Source organism: Panthera leo, chromosome B4, assembly GCF_018350215.1.
Source record: "Panthera leo isolate Ple1 chromosome B4, P.leo_Ple1_pat1.1, whole genome shotgun sequence".
Lineage (NCBI taxonomy): Eukaryota > Metazoa > Chordata > Mammalia > Carnivora > Felidae > Panthera > Panthera leo.
This window is the reverse complement of record NC_056685.1, coordinates 126,048,398-126,070,048: the sequence shown is the minus strand read 5'-3', so window position 1 is coordinate 126,070,048 and position 21,651 is coordinate 126,048,398. Positions and strand designations below refer to the sequence as shown.

General features: G+C 36.2%; 1 protein-coding gene across 3 annotated transcripts in view; it reads left to right on the top strand.

The window, feature by feature from the left end:
- The window catches only part of CRY1 (cryptochrome circadian regulator 1), a 104,087-nt gene that overhangs the window by 1,353 nt on the left and 81,083 nt on the right, over positions 1-21,651 (top strand). The gene's annotated exons all lie outside the window — the stretch shown is intronic.

Sequence of the window (21,651 nt, the reverse complement as noted above, 5' to 3'; positions counted from 1 at the left end):
TTTGGGTGTTAACGTGTGTGTGCGTCTAGGTAACTCCTAGTGTGAAGAAAATCATTCAGTACAGGCACCTCCAAATCCACTTTTCTTCCACCTTGACGTTGCCGTAGGAAAAGCAAGGGAAACATTATCTGGTTTCCCTTTGCTCAGCTCTTCCTCTCAACTCCTCCTTGTGGTTGACTAGACAAAGCACAGTTTTTCTTTCTAGGCAAAGTATAAAGCCTTCTAGGGATCAGAGCACTGAAAGAAATCTTAGAGAAGCTTTATGATCTTTCCCTGAAATACCAGGTTAGATGATTGTTAGCCCCCCGCCCCCCGTGGAAATGAAAGCAGAAATGAAAGCATTTGTTTAACAGATAGGTTATTGACCACCTACATTATAACAGGCACTGCTTTAAATACCAGGGATATAGCAGTGAATGAAACAGACAAAAATGCTTATCCTTCAGAGCACACGTGCCAGAAATTCACAGGTATAGTATTGGGTGGTGATTAAAGCTGTGGAGAAATACAGAGCAGAGGAAGGGGATAAAGAATACAGTAAGATGGGATTATTGTTGTATTTTAAGTATGGTGATCAGGAAGAACTCAGAGAAGGTGGCAATTGAGCAAAGTGATGAAACAGGTAATTGCAGATATCTAAGGGAAAAGCGTTCCAGGCAAGGGGAAAGCAGTGAGGGAAAAGGCCCTGAGGTGGGAAAATGTGGTTAACCTTTGGAAGAAACAGCACAAGAAGCAATATAAATGGATCAGAATACTGAATGGTGCTAGTAGTTGAGGTCAGAGATGTGATAGGGCCAGGCTGAGTTGTCAATATTTGTGCTTTCGCTCAAAGGAAAGTGGGAATGATTGCAGGATTATGAGCAGAGAAGTGGCATAATTTAACCTAATTTTTTTTTTTTTCTAACGTTTATTTAGTTTGTGAGAGAGAGGGAGACAAAATCTAAAGCAGGCTCTGAGGTGTCAGGACAGAGCCCGATGCAGGGCTCAAACTCACAAACCATGAGATCATGACCTGAGCCAAAGTTGGATGCCCAACTGAGTGAGTCACCCAGGTGCCCCAGTTTAACTTAAGTTTGAAAAAATTTCTGTGATCACAGTTCTGAGAACAGACTGAACTGGGGGGAGAAGGTGGACAAGAGACAGGAGGCTGTTGCATTCATCCAGGTGAGAGATGATAATGACTTGGACCACAGTGATGTTGGATGAGGTAAGAAGTAGTCAAATGCTGAGTATAGTTTGAACAGAGAATCTGCAGTATTTCTTGGCAGATTGGATATGTGTTATGAGAGAAAGAGAAGGAATTAGGAATAATTCCAAAATTGTTGGTTTGAGGAACTAGAAGGATAAAGCTGTACTTGACCAAGAAAGTGAAGTCAGTTGCAGAAGCCATTGGAAGGGTGATTGGAGTTCTCTTTCGAACTCGATTTAGTTGGAGATGTGTATTACACATCCAAATGGAGATGGCAGATCGGCAGTTGGAGATAATCTGGAGTTCAGGATGGATTTACAGGCAGGAGGTATAAATTGGAGAGTCATCAGTTGGTAGATAATATTTAAAGCCATTACTCATCCATCCATTCATTGAACAAATACTTGTCATGCACCTACTATATGTCAGACATTGCTTTACATTCAGAGCTTTTGGCGTTAACAAAAATAGCTAAAACATTCTTAACCCTGTTGAAGTCACAGTCTAGTGGAAACATGAGACTATATGAGAACATTAAAGTGAGTGTAGGGGCGCCTGGGTGGCTCAGTTGGTTAAGCGTCTGACTTTGGCTCAGGTCATGATCTCACTGTCTGTGAGTTCGAGCCTCCTATCCGAACTGCCAGCTCAGAGGTTAGAGCCTGCTTTGGATTCTGTGTCTCCCTCTCTCTCTGCCCCTCTCCCTGCTCACACTTTGTCTCTCTCTCTCTCTCTCAAAATTAATTAAACATTAAAAAAAATTAAAAAAAGAAAGTGGGTGTAGATAGAAAACAGAGGAGGTCCAAGGACTGAGCCTTGGGTACTCTAATGTGTAGAAATTGTGGAGTTGTGGAAGAATTTACATAGGAGATTGAGAAGGAATATCTAGTAAGAAAAGCCCAGAAGAGTATGGTGTCTTAGATGCCAAAGTAAAGAAAGTATTTCAAAGAGTGTGTTTTACCTACGTCAGGTGTTGCTGATAGGTCAAGTAAGATGAGGACTGAAAACTAAAAATTGTATTTAGAATTTTTAGCCTTGACTAGGAGTGGTTTAAGTAATGTCAGAGGCAAAGGCTTTCCAAGAGAGGCTGAGAGGTGAGAATTTGGGAGATAACTCATACAGACCGCTCTTTTAGGGAGTTTTGCTGTAACGGGATCAAAAAATGACATGGTGCCTGGATTGGGATGTGAACTCAAGAGATTTTTTTGGTGTGCTGATGGGAATGATACAGCAACTGTATGTAAAAACGCTCATTAGCAGAATTGATTAATAGATTCTGGGAAAAGATGATAAATGTAATATATTTTATTGTATTAATAATATGTTAATATGGTTCTAAGACCCTTTTCATAACATTGTTAAAGAGGATTAAAAAATTAGTTAACAAATGTAAAATGCTTAAAATGTGATTGGTAGTAGTAAGGGCTTGTTTGTTATTTGCTACTAAATTGAAAGCCCTAGGTGAATAATATCTAATTAAATGTTTGCTGTCAGTTTCTTCTAGATCATTTGATTAGTTTATAAAATCTAGACCGTAAGCTTCTGTAAGATAGGGATTATAGAGGCACCTGGGTGGCTCAGTTGGTTAAGTTTCTGATTTTGGCTCAAGTCATGATCTCTTGATCTCACGTTTTGGTTCGAGGGTTTGAGCCCTGCATTGGGCTCTGTGCTTAAAGCTCAGAGAGCCATGAGTCTGCTTCTGATTCTCTCTCTCTCTCTCTCTCTCTCTTTCTCTCCTTCTCTCTCTCCCCCCCCTCCCTCCCTCCCTCCCTCCCTCCCTCTCTCCCCCTCTCCTGCTCACACTCTCTCTCAGAAATAAATGAATAAACATTCTTTAAAAATTGAAAAAAGGATAGGGGTTATATATTGCTTATCTTTGTACACCCAGCAACTCACATTATGTCAGGGAGTGACATAAAACTTGTAAGCACAGTAGAATAGTCCCGTATTTTCCTTTTTAAAAGATTTTTTTTTTAACTACTACATATTGCCCTTTCTAAAAAATGGGTAGAGATGTAAGTAATGAATAGAGAGACTTTTGTCTTCTAAAGACTAAGTTATAAAAAGGCAAGGACAGAGTTTTATTTAGTCAGTTCTCATAGCACTGAATTCAGTGCTTTTCATATAGTTGTAGCTCAGTTACTGTTTGTTGAATGAAATGACATCTAGGAGTCAGTAATTTTATACTTAAACAACTTTATGCATCTCCTTACTGACCATAGAATAATGTGCAATCTCCTTAGCTTGGCATTCGGGCTCTCTTGTGGGTTTCTACCTTCTTTCCTTTATGCCATTTCCTTCAGTCAACAGCATTTCTTAGATTTTTGGATTTAATGAAGTTTATTTTACCTAAGTAAGTTAACAAAACTACCTTTTAATATTGCCATCATTTTGTTTAAAAAGGATGCTTTAATATTTAAAAAGAAAGTTAGAAGGACATTGTTGCAAAATAAAGGACAGTCCTTTGACTTTAATAAATGAAGCTTTATGAAAATTCACTTTGCCTCATCAGTGAAAACATTATCTTGAATTTGTCATATTTGGGATTGAATGATTTAAAATATTTCAATTTTGGCTCATTTGGTAGAGCGTGTGACTTGATTTCAGGGTTGTGAGTTCAAGCCCCACATTGGGCATGGAGACTACTTAAAAAAAAAAAAGAATAGAATATTCCAATTCCTTCCTTATCTCTTATTAAAATTATACCACATAAACACTTATATATGAATATTCACAGGACTATTATTGTTCATAATTTATAATTTGTAATAGTCAAAGGTGGAAACAACCTAGATGGCCATCTACTGATGAATGGTTAAACAAAATATGGTGTATCTATACAATGGAGTATAATTCAATCATAAAAAGAAATGAAGTACTGATACATGCTACAGCATGGATGAGCCTTAAAAACATTATGCTAAGTGAAGAAGCCAGTCACAAAATTCCACATATTATTTGATTATGTTTATTTGAAATGTCTAAAATAGGCAAATATATAGAGACAAAGTAGATTGGTGGCTTCTTAGGGCTAGGTGGGTTGGGAGAGTTGGGAGGTGGTAGCTAAGGGGCACAGGGTTTCTTTTTGAGGTGATGAAAATGTTCTAGAAGTTGGTGGTTGTACAACTCTTTAAATGTACTAAAAAATCATTGAATTGTACACATAAAAGAATCTATTTACCCCTTTAAGGTCCAGTCCACATAACCACCTTTTCCTTAATATTGTTTATATCACCTTGTCTGGGATGCTTTACAGTCTTGTAACTCTTATGCCATTTTTTGATACTGCTTTCCACATCACCATAGTATTTATTTCTTTAATTTCTAAATATTATATAGTCCTCATATTCACTTATTTTTCATTTAACAGATTGCAACTCTTCTTCCTGAAGAGAAGGTACCATTTCATTCAATCAAAAATTTATTTTTCATTCATATTTATGGCAGGCATTATTTTGGTACTGGGGATACAACAGTGAATAAGAGAAAGTCCCTGCCCTTGAGGTGCTTCTAGTCTAGGAGGAGAAACAGGCAATAAAACAAATATAATATGTCAGGTTGTAAAAAGTGGAGAGAAATAAAGCAGAATGTGAGAACAGAGACCTAAAGAAAGAGAAGTATCAAGGCTCTGCAGATATCTGGGGGAAGAGCTGTATTCTCTGCAGTGTCTAGCATAGTTTCTCTTACACCGTAGGCATTTGATAAATAATTTTAAAATTTTCTTTAAGTCTAGGGTTTAGGAGTGAGACAGTTACTTCATTTAACTTTGATGCTAATGTGTATTTTAAACTCACCAGTCTCTTCAGCTATACCCCATTTTAAAAACTGCTCACATTTTTTACAGGTTTATTGAGGCATAGTTGACAAAAATGTATATATTTAAGGTGTACAACATGATGTTTATGTATCTATATCTCTCTATATAGATAGATATAGATGTTTTGATGTTGTGAATCTCATTTTTCATTATTCTCTTTCATCCTTTTCTTTCTTTCTTTCTTTGATGTTTATTTTTGAGAGAGAGACAGAGACAGAACATGAGCAGGGGAGGGGCTGAGAGAGAAGGAGACATAAAATCTGAAGCAGGCTCCAGGTTCCAAGCTGTCAGTCAGCACAGAACCTGACAAGGGGCTCTAGATCACAGGAACCCTGAGATCATGACCTGAGCCAAAGTTGGACGCTTAACCAACTGAGCCACCTAGCCCCTCTTTCATCCTTTCTTTATTTTTGGTTTGCTTCTAATCAGCACTTAAACATGCTATAAGAGCTCAGTAAGAGCAGGAAAACCAACAGAGGAACAAAAATCTCCCTTTGAGTACATTCCTCTCCTGTAACTGTGTTTCTTAGTTCCTTTGTAGCCAAATTTCATGAACAAGATGTCTAATACTGGCTTACTTCATTTCTTTATCTTCTACTCATCCTTCAATCCACTCCAAACTAGTCTTGGTTCCACCTGCACCTACTCCATCAAAACACTTTTCATCCAAAGTATGCTTTTAAACTTTTCATTCCTCGACTTTTTTTTTTTTGAACTTTGACACTTTTCTTTTTCTTTTTTCTTTTTTTAGTTTTATTTTTTATTTTTTAAAATTTACATCCAAATTAGCATATAGTGCAACAATGATTTCAGGAGTAGATTCCTTAGTGCCCCTTACCCATTTAGCCCATCGCCCTTCCCACAACCCCTCTAGTAACCCTCTGTTTTCCATATTTAAGAGTCTCTTCTGTTTTGTCCCCCTCCCTGTTTTTATATTATTTTTGTTTCCGTTCCCTTATGTTCATCTGTTTTGTCTCTTAAAGTCCTCATATGAGTGAAGTCATGTGATTTTTGTCTTTCTCTGACTAATTTCACTTAGCATAATACCCTCCAGTTCCATCCACGTAGTTGCAAATGGCAAGATTTCATTCTTTTTGATTGCCGAGTAATATTCCATTGTATATATGTACCACATGTTCTTTATCCATTCATCCATCGATGGACATTTGGGCTCTTTCCATACTTTGGCTATTGTTGATAGTGCTGCTATAAACATGGGGGTGCATGTGTCCCTTCGAAACAGCACCCCTGTATCCCGTGGATAAATGCCTAGTAGTGCAATTTCTGGGTTGTAGGGTAGTTCTATTTTTAGTTTTTTGAGGAACCTCCATACTGTTTTCCACAGTGGCTGCACCAGCTTGCATTCCCAGTTCCTTGACTTTTTACTGTTTCACACATTTGACCACACTTTCCTCTTCTTCCCTTTGCTTTAATTAGAGGATCCTCTTCTTGTTTGTTTTTTCTGCCAGAGCTGTTAGTGTTCTTCCTTGACTTCTCTTTTTCTGTTCAACCCTTAAATACCCCTGAGGTCTGTGATCTCCACCCTTTTTTCATTTTGCATAATTCGTAGGCAATCTCATCTCTCTTTGAAAAGTCAGTTACCATTCATTTGCCCAGAATTCACAAATCAGCATCTTCAGCTCATATTTCTCTTCTGATCCCCAGATATGTATCCATTATATATAGTTTCCCTGCCTATTTGATTGTGTTATATTATCTTAAACTTGTTCAAAACAAAGATCATCTTCTCCATTATCTCTGTCTCAAAAACAAACTGACTTTTCCTGTGTTTCCTATCTTCATAAATAATAACACTATTTGCCCAGTTGCTCGATTGGCAGGTGGGATTATTAATTATATATTAATTTATTAAGCAAATATTTGAATTTCTGTTGTGTGTCAATCACTTTGTTAATTTCTGTGGGTAAATGGAAGTCAATAGATAATTTCTCTGTCCTCAGAGAGTTTACAGTATGGAGAGGGATTTATCCAAAAATAAAATAGTCACAGAAATACATTCTTCTATCTCCACTGTCACTTTAGCTCATACTATCATTTTTTTGGCCTAATTTGAGTAGTTTATGAATCATTGTCCCCCTTGCCCTTCTCTAATTCATTCTCTATACAGCAATCGGAGTGATCTTTTAAAATTGTAAATCTGTTTGTGTTCTTTACTCTTTAAAATCCTTTCATGACATTTCTTTACCTTTAGATTAAAGTTCAGAAAGCCATAACATAGTTTAAAATCCCTGGGTAATCTAGTCTTTTGCTTCTTTTTCCAGCCTTAGAGGATTGCTTCACTGAGGCATTTGAGCTGAGCCTTGAGGTATGAGATGGATCTTAACAAACACAGAATGGCAGGAAGAGAATTCCATCCAGGCTGAGGGAAGAAAATTTCATAACTGAGTCATATGGTGCATGAAAAGACAGGAGATACTGTTTAGTACTCTTTTGGTTTAGTACTCTGGATAGTTTTGCCTGACTCAAATAGGCTTAAACAGAGAATTGATTGACAAATGTAATTGAACAATCCAAAGGAAAGTGGATTTAGACATGAGTTGGTTTTAGGACTCAGAAGATGTCCCCAGGACCAAATTTCCCTCTTTGTATCTCCAAACTTCGCTTATTCTGGGTTGGCTTCTCAGGCTGTCCTCTGGTGGTAAAATATAGCAATAACAGTAGCAGCTATAGTAGTAAAAAGCATATGCTCAGCCCCCGGAAATCTTAGCAAAAGTCTGTGGCACTTCAGTGGCTCTGTTTGGACCAGTTTATGAACCAGTCATTGTGAGCCTCTGTCTGAGCTGCAGTTGTATGCCTCACAGGTGGACTCAATTTTGGAGTTACTGAAGTAGAATGAGTAGAAAGTAAGTGGGTGCCCTAAAACAGTAGATGCCTATTATTTAAGAACTCAGATCAGAAGGTGGGACCAAGTCAGAAAAATTTGTTGAAGAAATACAACTTTGGCAGCTGAGTGTGGAGGCTTTATCAACAGTCCATTGAAAGATAATGTAGGCTTTAATTAGGGAAAAGTGTATGACGAAGGGGAAGATGCAAGAGAGTGATTATAGAGGTACAATGGACAGTTTAGGTGACTGTCTGAGAAAGGCAGTTTCAGAGAGCCAGTAGAATGAAAGATTCTCATCCTTTGTACCTCTTTGACAGTTAGACATTAAGTCAGAGAACACAGGAATAGACCATATTTAGATTAGGAAAAGAATGAGTTTAGTTCAGGTCATCAATGAATTTGAGGTACTGCTAAGATATCAACATGGGAAATGGAGAAAATAGAAGTTCAAGTTTGGGGATTATAGATGTTAGAACTCTGGATATGGGAATAATTCCTATATAATTAATAGACAAAGCATGACTGATGATATTGAATAGAATAAGATGCATCAAAATCTTGGTGAATACTGTAAGATGAATAGAAACTGGTGAAGGGGACTGAAGAAAATCAGTCAGAGGTAGAAGAGAAACCAGGTGAGTACTGTATTATGGAAACCAAAGGTGGCAAGTATTTTTCTTCATTGTGCTGAAGAAGGCAGGTTAGGATGAGTTTTGACAGTTTTTAGGAAAAATTGTCAACAACTTAGAAATGGGTAGAAGAAATGACTGCGTGTCTTGAATGATGAGCAGTGGACCTTCCTAGACCTAGAGAACCCTCCAGAAATTATATTATTCTGATTTAGGGATATGTACTTTTGTCCTTGATTGCCTAGACTGTTTTACAATTTTTTATAAAAAGGGTTAAAGGCACAGTGTAGATGAAAGTTATGGTGCTGGGAAAACTGAACAGCTACATGCAAAAGAATGAAATTGGACCGCTTTCTTATACCATACACAGAAATAAACTCAAAATAGGTTAAAGACCTAAATGTGAGCCCTGAAACCAAAAAATTCCTTGAAGAAAACACAGGCAGTAATTTCTTTGACATCAGTTGTAGGAACATTTTTCTGGATTATGTCTCTTTATGTAAGAGAAACAAAAGCAAAATTAAACTATTGTGACTATACCAAAATAAAAAGCTTTTGTACAGTGAAGGAAACCATAAACAAAACAAAAAGGCCACCTAGTGAATGGGAGAAGATATTTGTAAGTGGTATATCTGATAAGAGTTAGTATCCAAAATATATGAAGAACTTATACAACCCAACACCAAAAAGCCAAACAATTTGCTTTAAAAAATGGTCAGAGGACCTGAATAGACGTTTTTCCAAAGAGGACATACAGGTGGTCGACAGACACATAAAAAGATACTCAGCATCACTAATCATCAGGAAAATGCAAATCAAAACCACAATGTGATTATCACCTCACACCTGTCAGAATGGCTAAAATTAAAAACACAAGAAACAAGTGTTGTGAGGATGTGGAGAAAAAGGAAGCCTTGTGGACTATTGGTGGGAATGCAAATTGGTGCAACCACTGTGGAAAACAGTATAGAGATTCCTCAAAAAATTAAAAATAGAAATACTGTATGATCCAGTAATTCCACTACTGGATATTTACCCAGGGAAAATGAAAACACTAATTCAAAAAGGTGTATGAACTTCTATGTTTATTGCAGCATTTTTTTTTTTTTACAGTAGCCAAGATATGGAAGCAACCCATGTGTCCATTGATAGATAAAGGATAAAGAAGATGTGATACGCATGCAAACACACACACACACACACACACACACACACACACTCTCACACTCACACTGGAATTTGACTCAGCCATAAAAAGGAGTGAAATCTTGCCATGTGCAACAACATGGTTGGACCTAGAGGGTATACTGCTAAGTGAAATAAGTCAGAGGAAGACACATACCATATGATTAGATTCATATGTGGAATTTAAGAAACAAAGGAACAAAGGAAAAAGAGACCACCACTGCCAACAAAAAAAACCAGACTCAAATACAGAGAAGAAACTGGTGGTTGTCAGAGGGAGGTGGAATTGGGGGTGGGTGAAATAGGTAAAGGGAATGAAGAGTATACTTTTTTTTTTTTTAATTTTTTGTAAGTCTGTTTATTTTTATTTATTTATTTATTTATTTTTTTTGAGAGAGAGAGCTCAGGTTGGGGAAGGGCAGAGAGAGAGGGAGACAGAATCCAAAGCAGGCTCCATGCTCCGTGGTGTCAGCACAGAGCCCGATGTGGGGCTTGAATCCATGAACCATGAGAACATGCCCTGAGCCAAAGTTGGATGCTCAACCGACTGAACCACCCAGGTGCCCCTATTTTATTTTATTTTAGAGAGAGAGAGCGAGCGAGTGTGTGTGTGAACTTGGGAGGGGCAGAGAGAGAGGGAAACAGAGAATTCAAAGCAGACTCCTGGCTCTGAGCTGTCAGCACAGAGCCTGACGTGGGGCTCGAACCCAGGAACTGAGATCATGACCTGAACGGAAGTCAGACACTTAACCCAGGCACCCCAAGAGTACATTTATCTTGATGAGCACTGAGAAATGTATAGAATTGTTGGATCATTGTGCACTTGAAACTAATATAACACTGTATGTTTAATTACACTTGAAAAAAACACTTTTTTTAAAGTTAAGGTATAGAAAACTGATAATAGAGCGGCGCGCCTGAGTGGCTCAGTTGGTTAAGCATCCGCATTCGGCTCAGGTCATGATCTTGCAGCTTGTGAGTTTGAGCCCCGCGTTGGGCTCTGTGCTGACAGCTCGGAACCTGGAGCCTGCTTCGGATTATGTGTCTCCCTCTCTCTCTGCCCCGCCCTCCCCTTGCACTCTGTCTCTCTCAAAAATAAATAATGATCATTAAAAAAAAAAAAGAAAGCTGATAATAGAACAAATGTTTCCTGAGAAAGACAGATACCATATGTTTTCACTCTTATGTGGATCCTGAGAAACTTAACAGAAATCCATGGGGGAGGGGAAGGGAAAAAAAAAGAAAAAAAAGAGGTTAGAGTGGGAGAGAGAGCCAAAGCATAAGAGACTCTTAAAAACTGAGAACAAACTGAGGGTTGATGGGGGGTGGGAGGGAGGGGAGGGTAGGTGATGGGCATTGAAGACGGCATCTTTTGGGATGAGCACTGGGTGTTGTATGGAAACTAATTTGACAATAAATTTCATATAATAAAAAAAAATGAGATAAAAAAAAGAACAAATGTTTCCTGTCCATACGAATGCAAATTATTCCTGTTCATGTCATGCAAATTAATTTTGTACCATGGGGAGTGTAAATCTCTATATGCCAGATTCTCATTTGAACCAGTTTTAACATCTTTACTGGTTTCTTCATTCATTATAATGAGTTAAATCAAATCTTTGCCACATATTCATTTAATTTTTAAAATATTTTTATGAGATTATGATTTTATTATTTTGAAAATTATACTTTAACTGTTACAAAGGCCTTTGGTAAACAGAGAGTAGCTTCAGTGTAGTTGTGAGATCAGAAAGCAGATTGTATAGGGTATTACTGAGTTTGTATATGTGGCTGGTGTGGGGGAGGAGGGCAGTGATAGAGGGATTGATGAAGAGAGTTTTTAATGGGAAAGGTAAGACATAAGTTGGTTGCACAGATTCGGGACAGGCTGAGGAAGGTGAATTTTGGGCACATCACCAGACTTACAGTTATGACAGGATGATAAATAGGAAATAAAATATATAGATAACATGGCACCTGAATGTAGTGTTCTTTGAATGACAGACTGAAGTGAGTTTATCTGGCTGTCTGAAAACCTAGTTTCTAATCCCTGCTTTCCTACTAAGTAGCAATGGGACTGACTTTGCGTAGGTCATTGGCCCTTCATTTTATTCATTCAGGAAGCATTCATTAAGAACCTGTTTTCTGACAGGCACTTTGCAAGGCACTGGGGACTCAAAGATGAAAGTGAGGGGTCCTGCCCCGTAAGGAAACTTTCATACCATTAAAGGACAAATAATTAGAATGTAAAATAGGGCCTCTGGAGAAATATGCAAATCTTGGGAGCACTGAAGAGAGACAACCCTGGGGGAAGAATAAAGAGTAGAGATGGTTAGTGTGTGTGAAGAAGGGGATGAGAGGAAGGAGGGAGTGAGATACTGCTTTGAGAGAAGAGGAGTTCCAGAAGTTTCCAGAATACTTCTGATGAAGGAGATTCTTGAGTCTATGTCTCGATATGAAAAGGGAGGTACCAAAAGTGCCCTAATACCACTGGGAACTGCAGTTAGTTATTTGAAAAAGACAAGCGTAAAAAAGAACACATACATAAGTGTGTATTAATTTGAAATCTTTAGCTGTAAGGCGAAATTCCAGAGCTCACTTCTTTATTCACATCTGTTCCTTAGGTGATCTCACCTAGTCACATACTTGAATACGTCATGATTTCTTATGTATTTCCTGCCCTGGCCTGTCTATCTTGAGCTCCAGACCTACATATCTAGTGTTTTTATTCAGATTCTGAATAAGCATCTTAAGCTTGATTTTGCCCGCATCTTACCCACCTCTCACGGTTTCCCTAAATCACAATAAATGGCAACATTCACCTTGGTGCTCTGTAAAACCTAGGAGTCATTTTTTTTTTCATTTCTTTTTTTCCTCATAACCTTATGTCTTGTCCTTCAGCAATTATAGCTTTTCCTCTAAAATAACTTTCATATCCTTTCAGATCTCACCCTTCCATTGCTGTTATACTAGGAACATTTTTTTCAGGACGTTGCAATAGCCTCCTAACTTCTCTACTTCCATTTTTATACCTACCTTCCCAGCCTGTTCCATGTGGAAGCCAGAGGAATATTTTAAAAACCTTTATCAGGTCAAATCATTCTATGCTCAGAATCTTCCCATGGCATCCAAGGTGTTTGCATTTTCTGCTTCTCTACCCAGAATGTTATTATCTCAGACCTTGGCAAGGCTCATTCCTTCATTAGCCCTTCTCAGAGAGACCTTTTCTGACCATCTTATGTAAAGTCATTGCCCCTGCTCCTCCTACATATCTCTTACTTTTCCCTTTCTGTTTCCTTGCCCTGTTTTATTTTTCATGGCATCTATCACTACCTGAAATTATATATTTATTGATTTACTTGTTTATTGTCTTGTTCCACCAAATTACTCAAAAGAGGTTCTGATTCATGTTGCTTCCTCATTATTCAGTTACTGGCTCTTCAACCCTATGATAGCAGTTCTCAGGGGTTGGTCCAGGGATGCTTATGGATTCCTGAGACTCTTTGAAGCCAAAACTACCTTCATAGTAATATTAAGACATTATTTGGCTTTTTAACTGTCACTCTTTCATGTATACAGTCAGTTTTCTAGAAGCTACATGATAAGTAACGACATTATTGCTGTGATGGCTAATGGAATGTGTGCTGGTGTAGTCTTATGTTTTAAAATTTTCTCATCTTTAATTTCTCACATAAATGTTGATATTACCTATAAGGCAAAGCTCTTTGGGATTATTCAGTAATTTTTAAGAATATAAAAGTTACTGTGACCAAAAAGTTAACTTAGGTATTCAACATGTACTTGTGGGTTGAATATATAAATGAATATTGTTTTGCTGATTTCATTGGAGTTTCATGTTGGCCTTCATGCATGAATTGCACCCACAGTCTGATACTGCCTATTATTTTCTTTAAAGTTAATTAAAACATTAAAGACCCTTGTGAAACAAACTTGAGTGCAAAATTTCTTTAGTACATTTTTTTCTTATGGTCTATTTTAAGCATCTTATTCACAGGTAATAAAGTTTTTTAGTGATTCACTTTTTTTTGAACCATTTTGAAATGTACAACTTAATTTTCAATAAAACAGCTTTTTTTTAAACAAAACTGAAGTATAGTTAACACAGTGTCACATTAGTTTCAGATGTACACCGTAGTGATTTGACCAAAAAAATGCTTTCTTTTTACACTCAATTAATGAGTATGCATAAAATTTAATTACGTGATTACAAGAAGTTCAGCTGACATAAGCAAGTTTGGCTCTTGACATACCTAGAACTTTATTTTTTATTTAAAAACATTTTTTTTAATGTTTATTTTTGAGAGAGAGCGAAAGAGAGACCGTGCGTGAGCCGGGGAGGGGCAGAGGGAGATGGAGACACAGTATCCGAAGCAGGGTCCAGGCTCTGAGCTGTTAGTACAGAGCCCGATGTGGGGCTGGAACCCATCAATGGTGAGATCATGACCTGAGCTGAAGTCGGACAGTTAACTGACTGAGCCATCCAGGTGCCCCAATTTTTTTTTAATGTTTATTTTTTGAGAGAGAGAGAGAGCACTAGTGGGGAGGGGTTAGAGAGAGAGGGAGAAAGAATTCCAAGCAGGCTCCTCACTGATAGCATGGAGCCCGGTGTGAGACTCAACACACAACCATTAGATCATGACCTGAGCCAAAATCAAGAGTCGGACGCTTAACTGAGTGAACCACCCAGGCGCCCATCAGGTCTACAACTTTAACTGATTGAAACAGGAATTAGATGTGCTGGAAAGCAATAGCCTGCTTTTCTCAAGCTAAAATTAGTCTTGGCTATCAGTCAGTGTTGGCCCTGTATGTTTTACAGAGGATTAGGAGGGATTGTATGATTTCTGTGATGGTAATGGGAAAAATAATTATTAGCAATATAAAAGATGTAACATCAGGTGTTTAAGATTGTGACATTTTAAAATTAATTCTCACATATTTTTGTTTGGTTTGGATTGCATATTAGTTTTAATTGGATATTAAGGTGTCCTAGAGATGAAAGAAAAGTGCTATTTTAAAAATGGGATTCTATTGACTCTAATTACTTTTGCCATTTTTATCCTATTCCATTTCTACCGCCTCAGTAGCAACAATAACAACAAACTAAATATCTTGATGACATTTGTGGTATTTTTAAATTTTGCTGTTTTAAGTATTATAAGCCAGCAGGAATTAAAAGGCTATAAATAGAATGACTTAATATTAAATTACTGTGCTATAGTGTATATGTACTGGAGAATGTCCCGGCTAGTCCTTTTATTGGTATTAACATGTGATGGGTAGTCAATTCTCACGTTAGGGTTAAAATGTCTTTTTTTTTTTATAGGGTTTAGTGTTGCTCTTTTTTGTAATGAGGGTCATAACTTTGGGTCATATAATAGGAGTAAAAGGCAAAGATTGAATCAGTGAAAGGGGAATAACTAAAAAGGACATATACGGGAGGTTTTAGAAAATGAGACAACAATGGTAATTCCAAGTCTTGAGATCACAGAAATGGAGACAAATTTAGACGGAGCTAGTTTGGGGGTTAGAATGATAAGCTTCGTTTAAGATGTATTAAATTTAAGGTAATGGTAGGATATCCAGGTACAGTTGTTTAACAGGAACTGAAACTAGGAAGGGAAATTGGAACTAGATGTATATGTATAATTGGAAATAATCATTTGTGAGATAATTAAAAATAGGAAAATTATGAGAATACGGAAACAGGGACATATGAAAAGACGAAAAGAAATGGCAGTCTTAGTGATTTTTGAAAATACGCATGTTAAACTTTTGTACCCAAACTTTTATGGTTTATATCATTAATAATAAGCTTCAAAGGGCCTTTCCCATCCAAAGGTGACCAAAGGTGATACAAATATTTATATACATGCTTTTCTAATACACTTATGTTTTCATTTATTCGTACAAATCTTTCTTCTATCTAGAATTTATATTGACACTGAGGTTGAGCTTTTACTTCTTTTACCTCACATAAGGGTCATGTTCCCCAAAATGGTGGTCCGTCATTCCAATATTACTGATTAATATCCCTACTGAACTGTTATCTTCACCATACACTGAATTTTTAATATTTTATAGTATGTTTCTAGGCTATTTAATTTTCAAAATGTGACTTTTTTTCTGATGAAGAATGACTAAAGAATTCAAACATTGTGAAGAAAGTATCTCTAATATCACTCCTAAGAATTATACTATTGGTAATAATTTAAAAATATGAAAACATGAATGCATACGAATATGTGTGCATGTTTACATGTAAACTTTAGCATCTGTGTTAAAAAATGTGAATAATTCGGGGCACCTGGTTGGTTAAGCCTCCGATTTCAGCTGAGTTCACCATCTCCTGGTTCATGAGTTCAAGCCCCACACTGGGCTTACTGCTGTCAGTTCAGAGCCCACTTTGGATCCTCTGTCCCCCTCTCTCTACCCCTCCCTTGCTTGTGCTCTCCCCAAGTAAATATTTTTTAAAAATGTGAATAATTCATTGAACATTGCTTTGGGAGTTAATTTTGTTAGGTTTGTGATAATGTGATCATGTTAGCCTTGTAAAATAAATAACTATGTATCTTTTTTGTGCTCTTTAACAGAATAAATAACAGGAATTTTATGTTCCATAAAGATTTGCTAGAATTCACCCATAAAGTATTTTGGGTAGGGGCTTTTGGGAGGAGGCAGATTCTTTTTGTAGATATCTCAGGGTATCTGCCCAGTTCACACATTAAACTGCCCACATCAGAACCCTTACTGAAAAGATGAATTTAGCTTTTATTTTAGTAGCTTATGACTGTACTCTTATTTTTCCTCTTTCTTCTGTGGACAGTTTATTGGATGTAGAGTTGATACTTGACCCAAGCTATGACAGTTTTGAACTTGGAAGTTTCAAAAAGGTACACAGAGACTTTAGTTGGTTGGTATTGGGCCTTGACCTTGAGCAGACATAACAAACTAGGAATCTTAGTACAGGAAGGTGATTGTAGAAAGGGAAAAAATGGGCACGTATGTAGAAAGGAACAAACGAGACCATTCAGTTCCAAAAAAGGAGCACGAGTCCTGGGTTCCTAAAATTATAGACTCCCTTAGTTTGACTGTGCTCTTTGAGCACAGGTTCCATGAAATAGATACTCCAGTATTCTCCTAATACTTTTTCTTTCTTTTTTTTTTCTTTTGCTTGACTTAGTATAGATTTCTGTTTATTGCAGTGTAACAATTCCTTAGATCGCCTTTGTCGTACTTTTCAATTCCATTGGTGTTTATTAATTTTTTTAGGTTTTCTTTTAAGTCAGTTTGGTAATTTAATGATAATTCATATTTTCCTAAAATGTCTACCATTTAATCTTAGTTTTACATTTTCATATGTATTGCCAAAGTTGTATGCCCTATTCTTTTAATTATCACTAGAATTGCTGTTATAGTCTCTTTTTCACATTACTAATAGGTATTTGTATTTTTCTCTTTTCTTTGATTCTTAGATTGCCAGATGCTTTTCTGCTTTATTAATCTTTTGAAAGCACAGCTCTTTACAGAAGGAATACAGAATATTGTCAAAGAGTTACTTGTACAAAAGCATCAGGCTTAGATAGTTCCGTAGCTGTATTCTACAAAACTTTTAGGAATATGTAACTTTGGTGCTATAAAAAGCATTGTTCTAGAGCATAGTAAAAGGAGAGGAAACTACAGTCCAATATTATTTAGGATAAAATGTACACAGTTATCAAATAGAACACAAAATCATATTTAAAAATACACTTTACATGCATATTGAAAATGCAGGGATAATTCAGTATTGGAAATACATTAACATAAATCTCTGTACTAATAGATCAAAGAAAAATCACAAGAGCATCTTGATAGATCCTGAGAAGATTTTTTCTCTTTTTCTTTTCTTTTCTTTTTGTTTTTTTAAGTAGGCTTCACTCCCCACATGGGGCCTGAACTCAAAACCCTGAGATTAAGGGTCACATGCTCTTTTATTCCTAATAAAAATTAGTGCTAAGCAGGAATAGAAGGCTACCTTTTTAATATGGTTGTATAAAAAATAAGCTCAGAAGTTAGCACCATACTTAATGAGTAAGTTTTGGAAGAATTTCTATAAAATTGAAAACAAGGTACAAATGCTTGCTATCATCACTTTTGCTATCTTTGTGCTAGAGGTGCTACATAATGCAGTCTAAGAGGTATAAAAATGGAAGAGAAGGTAAAATACTGCTATTTTTAGATGATACAGTTATACACATGAAATACCCAGAATCAACTGAAAAAATGTTACTAATAATAAAGGAACTTAGTGATGTTGTGGGTACAGTTTTTCTTAACCTTAGGTGCAGAAGTTAAACTAATCCTTTGTTCAAGACAAATTATCATCATTGGTTTGTGTGAAGTCTCTGTCTTATTTTCTTTCTTTAGTTCTTTATCTATTTGAATTTCCCTTCCCCCATGAATAAATGTCTTAATATGTTTATATTATATTATTTTCAGAAAGTAATTGTATAGTGTATGTTACATTGTTTATATTCTAATGTATTTTATTTTTTTGTGATTGTGTTCTTGCAAAATAAGTATTGTTATTTTGTGTGCACTGATTTTTAAATTTACATAAAAGTTATTGCATTGTATGTCTCATTCTGTCTTTTTCCCCATAGGCACTAAAATAGTAAGATCTAGTCATGCTGGTACTTCTAATCTATTGCTTCTTTCTAATAGCTGCAAAATACTTTGTGAGACATTTATCTCATTTTACCTATCTGTTACCTTAGTGATAGCTACCTGTTTATTTCCAATTTCCTGACATCACAGATTGTGTTGCAGTGAACATCCTTGTACATGATTCTGTGTAAGGATTTCTTTGGAAACCTATATACAAATGAATAGAATTGCTGGGTTATAAGGTAGCCCTATATTTGGTTTGACTAGGAAATGCCAGATTGCTATCCACAATAGCCAAATCAGTCCGTATTCCCATTAGCAATGAATGAGTGTTCTTTTTTTTTTTTTTTTAAATGTTTTATTTATTTTTGAGAGAGAGACAGAGTGTGAGCATGGCAGGGGATACCAGCTGTATTCACAATCACCGAAAGGTGATAACAACTCAAATGTCTACCAACTGATGAACAGATAAAATATATCTATACAATGGGATATTGTTTAGCCTTAGAAATGAGACACACTACAACATGTGTGAAACAATATACTAAGTGAAAGAAGCCAGACACAAAAGATCACATATTTATAGGATTCCATTTATATACAATATCCAAACTAGGTGAATCCATAGAAACAGAAAGCAAATTACTGGTAGTCGGGGGGAGGGAGCTTGAAGAATGGAGAGTGATTGCTTAATAGGGACAGGATTTCACTTTGGGGTGATGAAAATGTTTTGGAACTAGAGGTAATGATTACACAACATTATGAATTGAACTAAATGCCACTGAATTACACACTTTAAAATGATTAATATTATGTTATGTGAATTTTACCCCAAACTATAAATAGCTTTCATATACATCAGAGTTTGAAAACATTTTGTGTAAAGGGCCAGATGATAAATATTTTAGACTTTGTGGGCTAAACAAGTCTCTGCCACAGTACCCAACTGTAGCATGAAAGCAGCCTTAGACAGTAAACAAATGAACATGTCTGTGCTCTAATAAAACTTTATTTACAAAGCAGGCAGTGGGCTGGATTGGTCCTTGAGCCAGTTTGCTGACCCACACCCCATATGTAAACAACCAGTTTGAACCTTAAGAAGAGAAATCCTATTTACAATAGCAACAAAGAGATAACAACACCGAATAGTAACTTGAATTCAGATACAGAGAGATTTGTGATTGGATCTTATTTTCTGCCTAAACTCTTGTTTTCAAATGAGGTATGAAGGAGGAGTGAAATAGTAAGTTACCAGTTCATGACCCATGAAACTTCCTTGAGAACATTCTTTCACATTTCAACAAAGAATATAGTTTGAAGCTTTCCAATAAGAAGAGGCAACAAACGTATATCAGTTATCATTCAGTCAGTTTCAAGGTTTCTATAGAATCCTGCTTATTTTCCTCCTCTTCTTCCCTAAACTTTTCCAATACTTCCCTCTCCATATTAGTCTGCAGTCTGGAATTCTGCTGTATAGATTTTATTCCTTTTCTCCTAGAAAGGCTTCAGGAAAGCTACAATAAATTACAGGCATCTCAGTGCTTTAAAATATAAAAAAACAAAACTATAAAACTTATAAAAGATTTCATGGAAATTTTAAAAATTACCATTAAAGCAGGTATGTCTTTGTAAGATGCAATCCAGAAACCAGAAAGAAAAAATTGGTAAATTCAACTCGATAATCAAATAAAAGTTGTACCTGCCAGTATCACCATAAAGAAAGTCTGATGACAGCATGCTAAGGGAAAAATGTCTGTATGTGATAAGAGTCTGGTTTCCTTAACATGTAGAGGCCTCCTGTATCTAACTGAACTATGAATTATAGTCCGTTGTTCTTCGGGTCAATAATTTTGTTAATATAATGTATCGTCAAGTTAGCTAATATACAGTGTATACAGTGTGCTCTTGGTTTCAGGAATAGATTCCCATGATTCATCCCTTACTTACAACACCCAGTGCTCATCCCAACAAGAGCCCTCCTCAATGCCCATCACCCATTTTCTCCTCTCCCCACTTCCCCCCAATCAACCTTCAGTTTGTTATCTATTTAAGATAAAAAATCTTACAGTTTGCCTCCCTGTTTGAAACTATTTTTTTCCCTTCCCTTTCCCCATGATCTTCTGTTAAGTTTCTCAAGTTCCACATATGAGTGAAAACATGGTATCTGTCTTTCTCTGACATATTTCACTTAGCATACTACCATCCAGTTCCAACCACGTTGTGCAAATGGCAAGATTTAATTCCTTCTCATTTCCAAGTAGTATTCCATTGTATATATAAACCACATCTTTTTTATCCATTCATCAGTTGATGGACATTTGGACTCTTTCCATAATTTGGCTATTGTTGATAGTGCTGCTATAAACATTGGGGTACATGTGCCTCTATGAACCAGCACTCCTGTATCCTTTGGATGAATTCCTAGTAATGCTATTGCTGGGTCATAGGGTAATTCTATTTTTAATTTTTTGAGGAACCTCCACACTGTTTTCCAGAGTGGCTGCATCAGTTTGCATTCCCTAGGGTCAATAATTTAAAGGGCTAGATAGTAAATGTTGTGGGCTTTGTAAGCCACACATATAGTCTCTGTCTTAAATTCTTCTTTTTCTTTCTTTCTTTTTTTTTTTTTAATATAACTTTTTAAAAATATAATAGTTGTTCTTACCTTGTGGGCCATACAAAAACAGGCCATGATCAGATTTGTCCCCTGGGCTATAGTTTGCTGACTATTCTTTCTTGCATTGAATTTTTTTTTTTTTTTTTTTTTTTTTTTACCTGTGTATGATGCTAATGTTGCCATTCCTGCTTTTTCTTTGTTTTGATTTGTCTGCTATATCTTTGCTTTTATTTTTTTGTATGTTTATTATAGACAGTATGTAGCTGAATATTTTTAACCTGTTTTGGATTTTTAATCTTCAGTAGCAGAATATCCACTCACATTTGGCAGATTCAGTTCCCTATTTTAGGAACATTTTCTTCTAACATATTTTTGAATATTTTTTCTGTTGCATTTGTTGTATTCACTACTTGGAGTTTACTAATTGTATTGGCTTTGACTTTCCTATCTTTTTATGGTTTCAGTCATTTCATTGTTTTTCTCTTAAATTGTGATCTACTTTTCATAGTCCCTACATGTCATAGTCATTTGGTTATACAGAGGTGGATTGGATTACATTTGGTTATACTGAGGTGGGTAGTTCTGCTCTTTTCTGAAAGTTTCTAATTATTCTTTAAGGGCCTTTTGGTTTTTATTTTTCTTAGCTCTATAATCTTTTTATCTCATTCTGTTATTTTATCATTTTTGTGTTCAAGCACTTAATTG